Source organism: Sminthopsis crassicaudata, chromosome 1, assembly GCF_048593235.1.
Source record: "Sminthopsis crassicaudata isolate SCR6 chromosome 1, ASM4859323v1, whole genome shotgun sequence".
Taxonomy (NCBI): domain Eukaryota; kingdom Metazoa; phylum Chordata; class Mammalia; order Dasyuromorphia; family Dasyuridae; genus Sminthopsis; species Sminthopsis crassicaudata.
The window spans coordinates 71,636,551-71,648,358 of NC_133617.1; positions in this window are offsets into that span (position 1 = coordinate 71,636,551).

Here is an 11,808-nt window from a genome sequence, read left to right on the forward strand (position 1 = left end):
ATGTCAGGCATATCAAAGAAGATGCTGATAAATGTTTAATAACCCCCAGGGGCTGGGGGGAAGCATGGGATAATTTGGAATGCATAAGGATCAATGGCTTTGCAAGGGTAAATGTTGAAAAATGATGCATCCATATGTTTTGTAAATAAAAAGCTTTAATTTAAAAAGAGAGATTAGACCAAAAAAATAACTAATTCTCCAGAAGAAAAAAAATGTTTACACAGCACACTTTGTTTATCTGAATTATTAATATTTTCACCATTGTTTTTTTAAGTCTAGATTATCCAAAAAAAAAAAATAATAAACCAAACTGATTTGGAGCATTTGCTAATTTCTGAGGTATAAAGGCTCATGCTGAGAATTTAACAACTAGCTCTTGCAAATCAGGTCCAGCTGTCTCCAACACACACCTGGTTCAGTCTCTAATTTCAGATATGATTTAGTTGTGTCTCAGACCCATTAGGGTAATTGCCTTCCACCTCTAAATTATAAGAATATGTGACCCACTAGTTGTCCGCACATCTCTCAGGAGTGTACCCAAGCTAATAGGAAAAAAATACCAGATTTTAACATCAAAAAACCTGAATTCAAATTCCAGTACTGCCATTTAATTACCTGCGGGACCTTTGGCAAGCTATGAAGCCTCACTAGACCTCAGTTTTTTCACCTGCAAAATAAAAGGGTTCAATAAAATTAACTCCAAGGACCATTCCAGCCCCAAATCTATGATCCATGGGGGAAAATTAGGCTTTATGCCGAGGGTGTGGGACTCGCAGCTTCCTGTTGGGAACACCCTGAGTTCCTCCTTGCAGAAAAAGACTTGCCTGAAACAGCATCCTGTTCTCATTCCAAGTGGGGAGCGGAGAAGGGAAGAGGTAATTTATAAACATCCACCATTTCTCTTCCTAAGTCTGCTTGGGCAAAGGGACAGAACCACACCTCTTTCTGGAGAGGACTTTAGGTTGATTTTCTCAGGGTACAGTTTTTAGTTGGGACATTCTAAAGAAATGGGTAATAACCTAAAGGGGAGAAGATCTCTAAAAAGTGAGAATTTTCGCATTCATTATTCATTTGAAAGAGGACCAGGGATGTCATATTCTTCACTTGACAGAAGTAAGATTTAAATGAGGCAGAATTGCACCAAGTTGTCAGCCTGGATCTGTCTTCCAGAGCTATCAGGCCAAAGGCAGGACAAAATTCGGGACAACTGGTGATGGCCCAGCATGCAGTGGATGATTCTGATGTCTTTGGTATCTGACCAAGCTCTAAGTGTTCCATAGCACCTGATTCGTGGCTGTTGGAGCAAATTATTCTCCCCTGCAGATTCCTCGAGGAAGTCTCCCGTGCTTGGGGTGGACACCCCCCCCCCCAATTTGTTGATGGGTTTGAAGCTTTCAAACAGCTGGTGAATATGTCTGGAAAAAGGAGAGATTGCAGATAGCCTCATGTGGGATGATTCTCCTTGGACACCCACTGTTGGCTTTACAAATGCTCCATTGTGGGAGATGGAGCTGTTTCTTCCTGTTCATAGCAGATGTTGGGGAGTGTGGTTAAAATCATAATATAGTTTATGGGCTAATTTTTTTTTTTAACCTAGGGTTCATAATCCTCCAAGGAGTCAGTGAACTTGGATGGGAAAATTGCATCTTTGTTTTTCCATTAATCTCTAACTGTAATTGAGCAATTATTTAATTCAACTATTTAAAAATATTATTTTGAGAGAGTTTATCATCAAGTATCTAAGGAATCTAATTCCAGAAAAAGGTGAAGAATCCCAAGCTTAAATTTAGGCTCCCATTGAAAATGGCCTTGAGGTCTTTTCTGATCTCCTTGTCTCCACTCCTAAACCCCAGCTGCTAGTGACCAACAGTGACATGATAGATGGAACTCTAACCTGGAGTCAGAAACACTTGGATTCAGATCCAGTTTAAAATACCAGCTGTGTGACCTTGGATTAACCACTTAATTTATGTCTGCAAAAATATCCTCATCCTTAAAATAGTGATAATAGTTTTGAAAGAATAAAAGGAGATAGTACATGCAAACTTCTTTGCAAGCCATAAAAGAGCTAAATGGCTCCCTCCAAATTACTTTGTAAGGAGCTACGTAAAGTTGTCTCTCCGGGCTGGACAATAAGATCCTCAAGGGCTGAAACTGGTTTTTGTTTCCCCTTCATCCCCACCCCCCCCATCCCCAACCTAGCATGGTGCCTTGCACATTGCTACTGCTGTTATGCTGGTTGTTATTCAGTTATTTTTCAGCTGCATTCGGCTTTCTAGGTCCCCATTTGAGATTTTCTTGGCAAAGATACTGGAATGGTTTGACATTTCCTTCTCCAGTTCATTTTACAGATGGGGAAACTGAGGCAAACAGTGCAAGGTTACCCAGATAGTAAGTGTTGGAGGCCAGATTTTTATCTCTGTCTTAGACTAGCTCTAGACCCAGCACCCTACCTACTGCACCACCCAACTGACCCTAGCACATACTAAGTGCTCAATAAATGCATAAGGATCAATCGATGTACTTGGCATAGACAATGTGATATGCCAGGTCTGCTGTTAATTTGATTTGATTCAGCCAACTTAAAATTAAGCACCTACTATGGACAATAGTCCTATGCTAAAAAGTGGCAATGTCCCTGCCCTGAAAGAGCTCCCAATTTTTTAAGGAAGTTATAGCATGTTCACAAATAATTAGACTGCAAATATAAGGAGCAAACTCCAGTTTATGGGATGGAGCAAGGAGATCCCAGAGCTGGCCTTAGAAAGGAGAGAAAGATTTCAATAGGAAGGTGGGAGGTATCATTGTCACCCAGGCACATGATGAACCCACTTGTAGATGTTGAAAAAAGGACAATTAAATTAGGGAAAGGCTAGTGGTGTCTTTTAACCAAAATATAGAGGATATTGAGATGCAAACTCTGAGATAGGCCAGAAAAAAACAAGAGGGTATCAGATTGTGCAGGGCTTTAAATGTCAGGCTAATCAAGGCCTTTTTTTTTTTTTTAATCCTAGAAGCAACAGACAGTCTCTGCTGACCGCTGATTCTTACAGCTAAGGTCAGGTCAGTTAGTGAAAACATTTAGTGGAATTATTAACAGCTTTCTCCTGGGTCTATAATGAGAACTATAGAACCATGGAGGCCCATTTTCCCTGTGGGAAGAGCCATTGGGGCTGAAAGGAAAAGGAGGCTAGGGTGGTCTGGGGAGCTTGGAGACTGAGGGAGAAATGTTTACCCCAAGGCATTTGCAGCTTCCTTTATGCAGAAAAACAGCACTGTCAGAACAGGCCCCGTTGCCTCAGCTCTGCCAGCTGGTTACAACAGGCTGTCTTTTACTGTCCAACTGGTGTTTCTTGGGAACTAGCCTGACACATCCATCAAGGCTGTAAACTCTACAAAAACCTCTTTCTTATCCCTCTCCCCATCAAAATAAAGTTATCTTTTCATTTGGGCAGGGAGGCAAAATATGATTACAACATCAAAAAATATTTTCAGTATTTGATATATTCTTAAATACATCCGACAGGAAGTGTCTTCATCAAGTTTACATTCAAAGAAATCCACAAGAAAAATATCTGTTTCCCCACAATCAGAGGAAAGAAAAACCTATGAGCAGATTCCTTCCCTTCTTATCTCTGACTGCCATGTTTACAAATCCAATTGGGGGAATTGGGGTGGACAAGGATGCTTGGATCAGAGTAAAGAAGATCTGAGTTCATACATGTATGAGTTCCTCCTCATATATGTAGTACTTGTGTGACTTCTGGGCAAGTAATTTTTCCTTCCTCAATCTGAGTTTCCTCATCTGTTAAATGAGTTGGACTGGAGAGCATCTCTGAGATCCCTTCCATTTCAAAAATCTACACAATCTCAAAAAGAAAAAAGTAACATAGGGATCACAGATTGAGACCTAGAAGGAACCTGGATAAGAACAACCCCCTCATTTTTACAGATGAGGAAACAGAGCCAGGATTGCTCAAAGTTACACAGGCAGTAAATGCAGTTTTTCTCAGTTATGTCTGACTCTTTGTGACCCCATTTGGGTTTTTTTTGTGGCAGAGATACTGAAGTAAGGAAAGGGGAAAGGCAGAGGGAGAGGAAGGGAAGAGAAAAAAGACAAAGTTACAGCAGTGCAAGTAGGTGGTAATAGCAAATCCATGAATATGGGCGCCAAAAGTAACAAAAAGAAGGAAAAAAGAAAAGAAAAACAATGGCAGAGGATTCTGAGTAGTGAGAGTCTGCATTGCAGAGCTGAAAAGCAACAATCAAAGCCCTACCAAGGATGGATGAACTATCCACATAAATTGGGGATGTGATAATTAATGCACAGAGGGAGTGAACTGAGAGGGGGTGGCAAAGTGTTGACACTGCTACTTAGAATGTGACTGTGGGTTTTTATCATGTAGTACTGAGCATCCCCTTCTTGTCTTGTTTTAAAGATATCTGCAAGGACACAGATGAGAAATTGTACGTGTGTGTGTGGGGGGGTGTCTACCCAGCAGAGAACCAGATTCTGAACTGTGAGTTACATTTAGAGCACTGGGTTGGGATGCTACCCACTTAAATCTGATATTACACGATAGCAGTCTGCAGCTGTTATTTTTAATTTGCTTGGATTTCTTTTCTTTTTCTTTTTTTTAAATCAATTTTATATTATGAGACAGGAGTTGCTTAAATTATCTTTTTCCTTAGAGTATTAGACCTGAAATCAGGAAAATCCGAGTCATAATTCTGCCCCAGACACTCATTAACTATGGAACCCTGGCCAAATTTCTTAACTCCTGCTTGCCTCAGTTACCTCATCTGTAATATGGGAATAATATAATAACATCTATATCCCAAGGTTGTTGTGAGGATCAAATTAGATAATTTTAAAGTATTTAGCACAGTGCCTGGCACATTGTAAGTGCTATGTAAATGTTAGCTGTTGTTGTTCCTTTTTCCTTTGTTGAAAAGATTTATTTTAAAAAAGTTTACATTTTTTAACAGGGCAAAAACCTCCATTACTAGCAAAGGTTAATGGTACTGCGGCTAGTACACTTTAGTTCCTGATCCCAGATACTGGCAATGGGTGATTGCAATTGAGTTGAAATCATTTTATCTAAGTATCTATCTACCTGTTTATCTACACATCATCTGTGTACCCAAACATACCTACATATATGTTTATATATGTACTTCTATCCTTTGTGATTCCTGGGGGTTTCACATCAGCCAGGGAGATGGTAAACAACTAATGACCGTATCATATAGAGAAAGAGAAAAGTTGAAATTTTTATTTACTTTTAATTTTTTTTAATGAAACAAGAATTAGTTTTTGAAAATAACAATTCTGGGTAAATTAAGTTCTTCTGATGATTTTGCCACTGTTTGTATCTTGGATATTAGACCCTTATCAAAAATGTTTAATATTTGACATCCTCCCTAATGTTCTGCTGGCACATGATAATGTTTTCTTTTGTTTCTTTTTTTTTTTTTTGTATTTCTTTTCTGTTTTTCTTTTTGCTTGTTCTGTTTCTTTAAATAAAATACATTTGGAAAATTTAAAAAAAATTGATGGAAAACTCTGTCTTCCTAATTAATCTCCTTCCTTCTGTATTTTGTTACTGGCTCTGCCTTAGAGGGTAAGGTCATGCTCTGACTGTGTTCTAGCTACGTAAGATGAGACCTTAATGAGATCCTTAATGAGGTTAGGAAGAATGTACTTTTTATTTCTCCAGTGCCAAGTATTCACTCAGTCAGTAAATATTTGTTAAAAATATACTACGAGTTAGTCATTGATAAGTGTTCTAGTTTATTAGAGCTGTGGTCAGTTAAAGGACCAAACTGCATCCATAAGGCAAAAGAAAATAGAGATGAGATACATTTTTTATTTCTAAGTAAAAGTATAACTTTTTTTGCATCAATTTATGTACTTGGTCTTTCTAATATTAAACATCTGGAGGGAAGGAAGAGCCAAGTTGGCCCAATAAGTTTCCTGTGTCCTCTCTAATTTAGAAACTGTTTTCTTCAAGCCCTCTATTGTGAGGAGAACTAGAACTCATGAAGCAATATTCAGTTTGGACATTCGTATTTGACAATCTTGCCCTCCAGTAAGAATGTGAAGAAAAACTGGGTCAGGAGCAGAGGATAGGGAGGAAAGATTCATGAGTGGAAAGGGCTTTTGGAATAGTTTTTATTACACACATATGAAAAATTCTCCTTTAAAAATACACTTATTGGGGACCTGTTTGGTGTTCTCTTTACTTTGACTACCAAGAGTCTTGAAAAGCATGGCATTGCATTTGGAACTATGCTCAAAAAATTATCAAACTGTGCATACCCTTAAATCCAGCAGGGTTTCTACTGGGATTATATCTCAAAAAGATCTTAAAAGCCAGAAAGGGATCCACGTGTGCAAAAATGTTTGTGGCAGCCCTTTTTGTAGTGGCAAGGAACTGGAAACTGAATAGATGCCCATCATCTGGAGAATGGCTGAATAAGTTATGATATGTGAATGTTATGGAATATTATTGTTCTGTAAGAAATGACCAGCAGGATGATTTCAGAAAGGTATGGAGAGACTTACAGGAACTGATGCTGAATGGAATGAGCAGAACCAGGAGATCATTGTACAAGAAGATTATATGATGATCAGTTCTGATGGATGTGGCTTTTGTCAACATTGAGATGATTCAAACCAGTTCCATTTGTTCAGTGATGAAGAGAGAGAGAACTGAGGGAACAAGGTGTGGAACACAACATAGCATTTTCACTCTGTTATTTGCTTGAATTTTGTTTTCTTTCTCAGTTTTTCTTTTCCTTCGTTTTTGATCTGATTTTTCTTGTGCAGCAAGATAACTGTATAAATATGTATACATATTTTGGATTTAATATATATTTTAACATATTTAAAATGTATTGGACTACCTGCCAGCTTGGGGGGGGGTGGGAAGAAGGGGAAAAGTTGGAACAGAAGGTTTTGCAAGGGTCAGTGTTGGAAAAATTACCCATGCATATTAGTTTGTAAATAAAAAGCTATAATAATAAAAGAAAAGAAAAGCATGGCTTTGGAGCCAGTTAAGCTGATGGTAATATCCATTCAGTCCTTGGCCTGGGGGAATGGCCCTGGATGTCTCTGTCACCCCAGTTTAGCATAGATCGGTAAGGGAGCACACTGTTCTGGCAACTGTAATACAGACACGGTGGTGGGGATGTGTGTGTGTGTGTGTGTGTGTGTGTGTCGGGGATGAAATTCCAGGAGCATTTAAATTGCATCACAAGGGGGCAGCTAGGTGGCAGCTAGGTGATGCAGAGGATAAAGCACCAGCCCTGAATTCAGGAGGACCCGAGTTCAAATCTGATCTCACTTAACACTTCCTAGCTGTGTGACCCTGGGCAAGTCACTTAACCCCAGCCTCAAAAAAATAAATAAATAAATTGCATCACAAAATGGGAAAAGGGAATGAGGAAAGAAGGTATTCCTCCTTCCTGATAATATAGGGGGCTTGGCCTTTTTACAAAAGGCTGCTTGATTACCCAAGTTGACAATCTTTACAGTCATTCAGCTACAACCTCTCTCTCTCTCTCTCTCTTTTTTTTTTTTTTTTTAAGAACTTATATAATTTCTGTCCAACTAGGGAACTGCTTGGTTTTGTTTTTATGAGGTTTTTTGGTTTGTTTGTTTGTTTGTTTTTTACAAGTCAAAAAACCTAGCAAAAGAATGATTTCAGAAAGGCCTTGAGAGACTTACATGAACTGATGCTAAGTGAAATGAGCAGAACCAGGAGATCATGGCAACAACAAGACTATACAGTGACCAAGTCTGATGGCTGTGACTCTCTTCAACAACGAGATGATTCAGGAGAGCTTTAATGATCTTGTGATGAAGAGAGCCTTCTGTACCCAGAGAGAGGACTGTGGGGACTGAGTGTAGATCACAACATAGTATTTTTAGTCTTTTTGTTGTTGTTTGCTTGCATCTTATTTTCTTTCTCATTTTTTCCTTTTTGATCTGATTTTTCTTGTGCAGCATGATATTTGTAGAAATATGTATAGAATAATTGCACATGTTTAATATATATTGGATTACTTGCCATCTAGGGAAGAGGGTGGGGGTAAGAGAAGGAAAAATTTAAAACACAAGATTTTGTTGTTTAATGCTGAAATTTACCCATGAAAATTACCCATGAAAATTTTGAAAATAAAAAGCTTTAATTTAAAAAAAATTGGAAAAAAACCCTCTGGGTTTTTTTGAAAGACTCTCTTCTCTCTGTCTTTCTCTCTCTCTGTATTTCTTTGTGTCTCTCTCTCTGTCTCTCTCTCTCTCTGTGTATCTCTGTTTTTCTCTGTGTGTTTCTGACTCTGTCTGAGTTTGTCTATCTCTCTCTGTCTCTGTCTCTCTTTCTGTCCTTTCCTTCACCTCCCACCACCACCATCTTCTAACAGCACCACTGGCTCCTTTTAGAGCTGGGAACTCCCTGGGAATAGAATCCTAGATTTAGGATTGGGGGAGACTTATTGTTCAATTGTCTCCAACTCTTCATGATCCATTCAGGGTTTTCTTAGCAAAGATACTGGACTTGTTTTGTCACTTCCTTCTTCAGCTCATTTTACAGATTAGGAAACTGAGATAAGTAAAGAGCCCACAGTCACACAGTTAGTAAATATCTGAGGCCAGATTTGAAAAAAAAGGAAGATGAGTCTTCCTGATTCCAAGTCCAGTGCTCTACCCACTGGGCTGTCCAGTGTATTAGGGATCATCTAGTACAATTTCTTATGAGACCTGAGTTTGTCCCAAGATCACATAGGGAGAAACAGAAGGGAGAAAAGCCAGGTCCATCATTTTTCCTACCACACCAAAAGAACTAAACAAGACCAGAGCTTGGGCTAGAAGGAAAAGTTATAGGTTTCTCAGGCATTCTCTCATCATGCCAGATTCTCCTCTGGCATACTTTAGATTGTGAGGTCCTTGAGGGCAAAAGCAGTTTTTTTGGGGGTAAGAAGGTGGGAGGTGGAGAGAATGGATGGATAGGGGTATGGAGGAGATATTTCTTCTTTCTTTCTTTTCTCCTCCTCCTCCTTTTCCTCCTCCTCCTTCTCCTTCTTCTCCTCCTTCTTTTTCACCTATTTCCTGCATTAGTACAGCTCCTGAAACATAGTTTTTCTAGGTTAAATATAAGCAATTCTTTTAAACATGTTTTCATATTTATCATGTTGTATAAGAAAAATCAGATCAAAAAGGAAAAAAAATCACAAGAAAAAACAAAGAAACAAACAAGCAAAAGGTGAAAATACTATCCTTCAATCCACATTCAGTCCCTATAGTTCTCTCACTGGATGTGGATGACATTTTCCATCCCAAGTCTATTGAAACTGCAAAACAGCATAGGTTCTTAATAAATGCTAGTTGATTGACTAGATTTTCAGTGTGCAGATGTTGTCTAAACGCACAAGGATCACACACTGATTCATCAAGTAAGCCCTAGGAAATGATGATGCTCACTGTATTAATTTCTTCTTTGTCTAAGGTCCAGTCAGGAATTCTTGCCCCAGGGGTGAGTGCCGTACACCAGCTGGGGCGAGTAACATGAAGCATGACTTCCATCAGAATATGGCTAGTCAGACACAGCCTTTGGGGGGATAAAAGAGGGACCACCCCTTGCCAGAGAGGTGGCCACACGGGGATGGAAGGAATCGAAGAAATGTTCACTCTTCCTCCTCAGTCTGGCCACTTCCTATTTTAGCTAATTATTCTTGATAATTTGATGCTGGGCTTTATATCAGTGAAGGGCTTCACAGCTAAATATAGTGCCCCAAGGCACCAAGGTGTAACCTGCTTCAGTTTTTGCTCTGGTTAAGGGGAGGGGTGGGGAGAAGCCACCAATAATGAAAAAAGGGCATGGAACTGGAAGTTGGGGGAGAAGGAACCTGGCTCTAGTCTTGCTTGTGACAGAGTTTGTCACTTAATCTGTTTGAGCTTGGATGACCTCATTTGTAAAACAGAATAGGAGTACCTGCAGTACTTAGTTCATAGGATTGACCTGAGGCTTAAAGGAGCTAATATCTGTAAAATACTAGATTAATATAATTGATTATCATTATCACTGACTTTTCAGTCTTCTGAAGAAAAGTCCCTCTCCATAAAACTCAGGAGGCTTCTCTGATGAGTCTTCCTTGTGATGCAGTTGCTCCCAGAATTCTCTCTAACAAATAGTAATGGCCCTTAATTTACTTAGGGTAAGAAGCTTGAAACAAACAAGCAGATTTACTTAAATATTATTAGGATCCTGTCTTCTTTCCTAGAGACCAGCTGCAGGGCGCAGATGCTTTGGATAATCAATCTTTAGTTTACATTTCATCAAAACGTCTCAGATGGGTGGATGTCCATCTGTTAGAGAATGGCTGAATAAGTTATGGTACATAAATGTTATGGATCAGGAGGATGATTTCAGAGAGAACTGGAGAGACCTACATGAACTGATGCTGAGTGAAATGAGAAAAACCAGGAGATCATTGTACACAATGACGACATCAATTTTATATGATGATCAATTCTGATGAATGTGACTCTTTCCAACAATGAGATGATTGAGGCCAGTTCCAATGACCTTGTGATGAAGAGAGCCATCTACACCCAGAGAGAGGACTGGGGGAACTGAATATGGATCACAGAGTAACATTCTCACTCTTTTTGTTGTTGTTCAATTGCCTTTTGTTTTCTTACTCATTTACTTTCTTTTTTTATCTGATTTCTCTTGTACAGAAAAAGAATTGTATAAATATGTTTATGCATATTGAATTTAACATGTATTTTAACGTGTTTAACATATATTGAGTTGTCATCTAGGGGAGAGTGGGGGGAGAGGAGAAAATTGGAAGCACAAAGCTATGCAAGGATCAATGTTGTCAAATTATCTGTGCATATGTTTTGAAAATAAAAAGCTCTAATTAAAAAAAATGTCTCAGATGGGCTGGTGCCCTGTTGTTTTAGCTGGATCCTGAAGTAGTATGAAAAGTATTATTTTCACTTACATTTTAAAAAAAATTTTTATAAAGATTTTTATGTTTAAAACACATGCAAAAATAGTTTTTAACATTCATTCTTGCAAAACCTTGCATTCCATATTTTTCTTCTTCTCTCCTTTCCTCACTCCCCTAAATGGCAAATAATCCGATATATGTTAAACATGTGCAATTCTTCTATACAAATTTCCACAATTATCAATATGCATAAGAAAAATCAGGTCAAAAAGAAAAGAATGAGAAAGAAAAGAAAATGTAAGTAGGAAACAAAAAATTATGTTATGATCCACACTAAGTCCCCACAGTTCTTTCCCTGGGTGTTCACTTCCATTTTCAACAAAAAGGTGATCACTAACCTTCAGCTCCCTGGAAGTAGCTTTCCACTGGGAAACACTCTAAAATTTTAAGATCAGAGTTTTTCTTGCTCTCCAGGGAAACCCTCCTAGAGTGCTGACTTAACTAGCCCCAGGAAGTGAACTAGAATGCTCTGACAACCTCGAATTTCTTGCGGGGACAGATAGCCCTGGGATATAAAAATGTGTTTTGGAGGGTTGGTGGATAACAATTTTTTTAAATTAAGGCTTTTTATTTTTGAAACATATACATGGATAATTTTTCAACTTTAAGTCTTGCAAAACCTTGTATTGCAAATTTACCCCTTCCCCTCACCCCTTCCATAGATGGCAGGTAATTCAGCATATGTTAAATATGTTAAAAATATGTATAGATATAGTTATACAATTATCTTGCTGCACAAGAAAAATCAGATCAAAAAGGGAAAAATAAGAAAGAAAGCAAAATGCA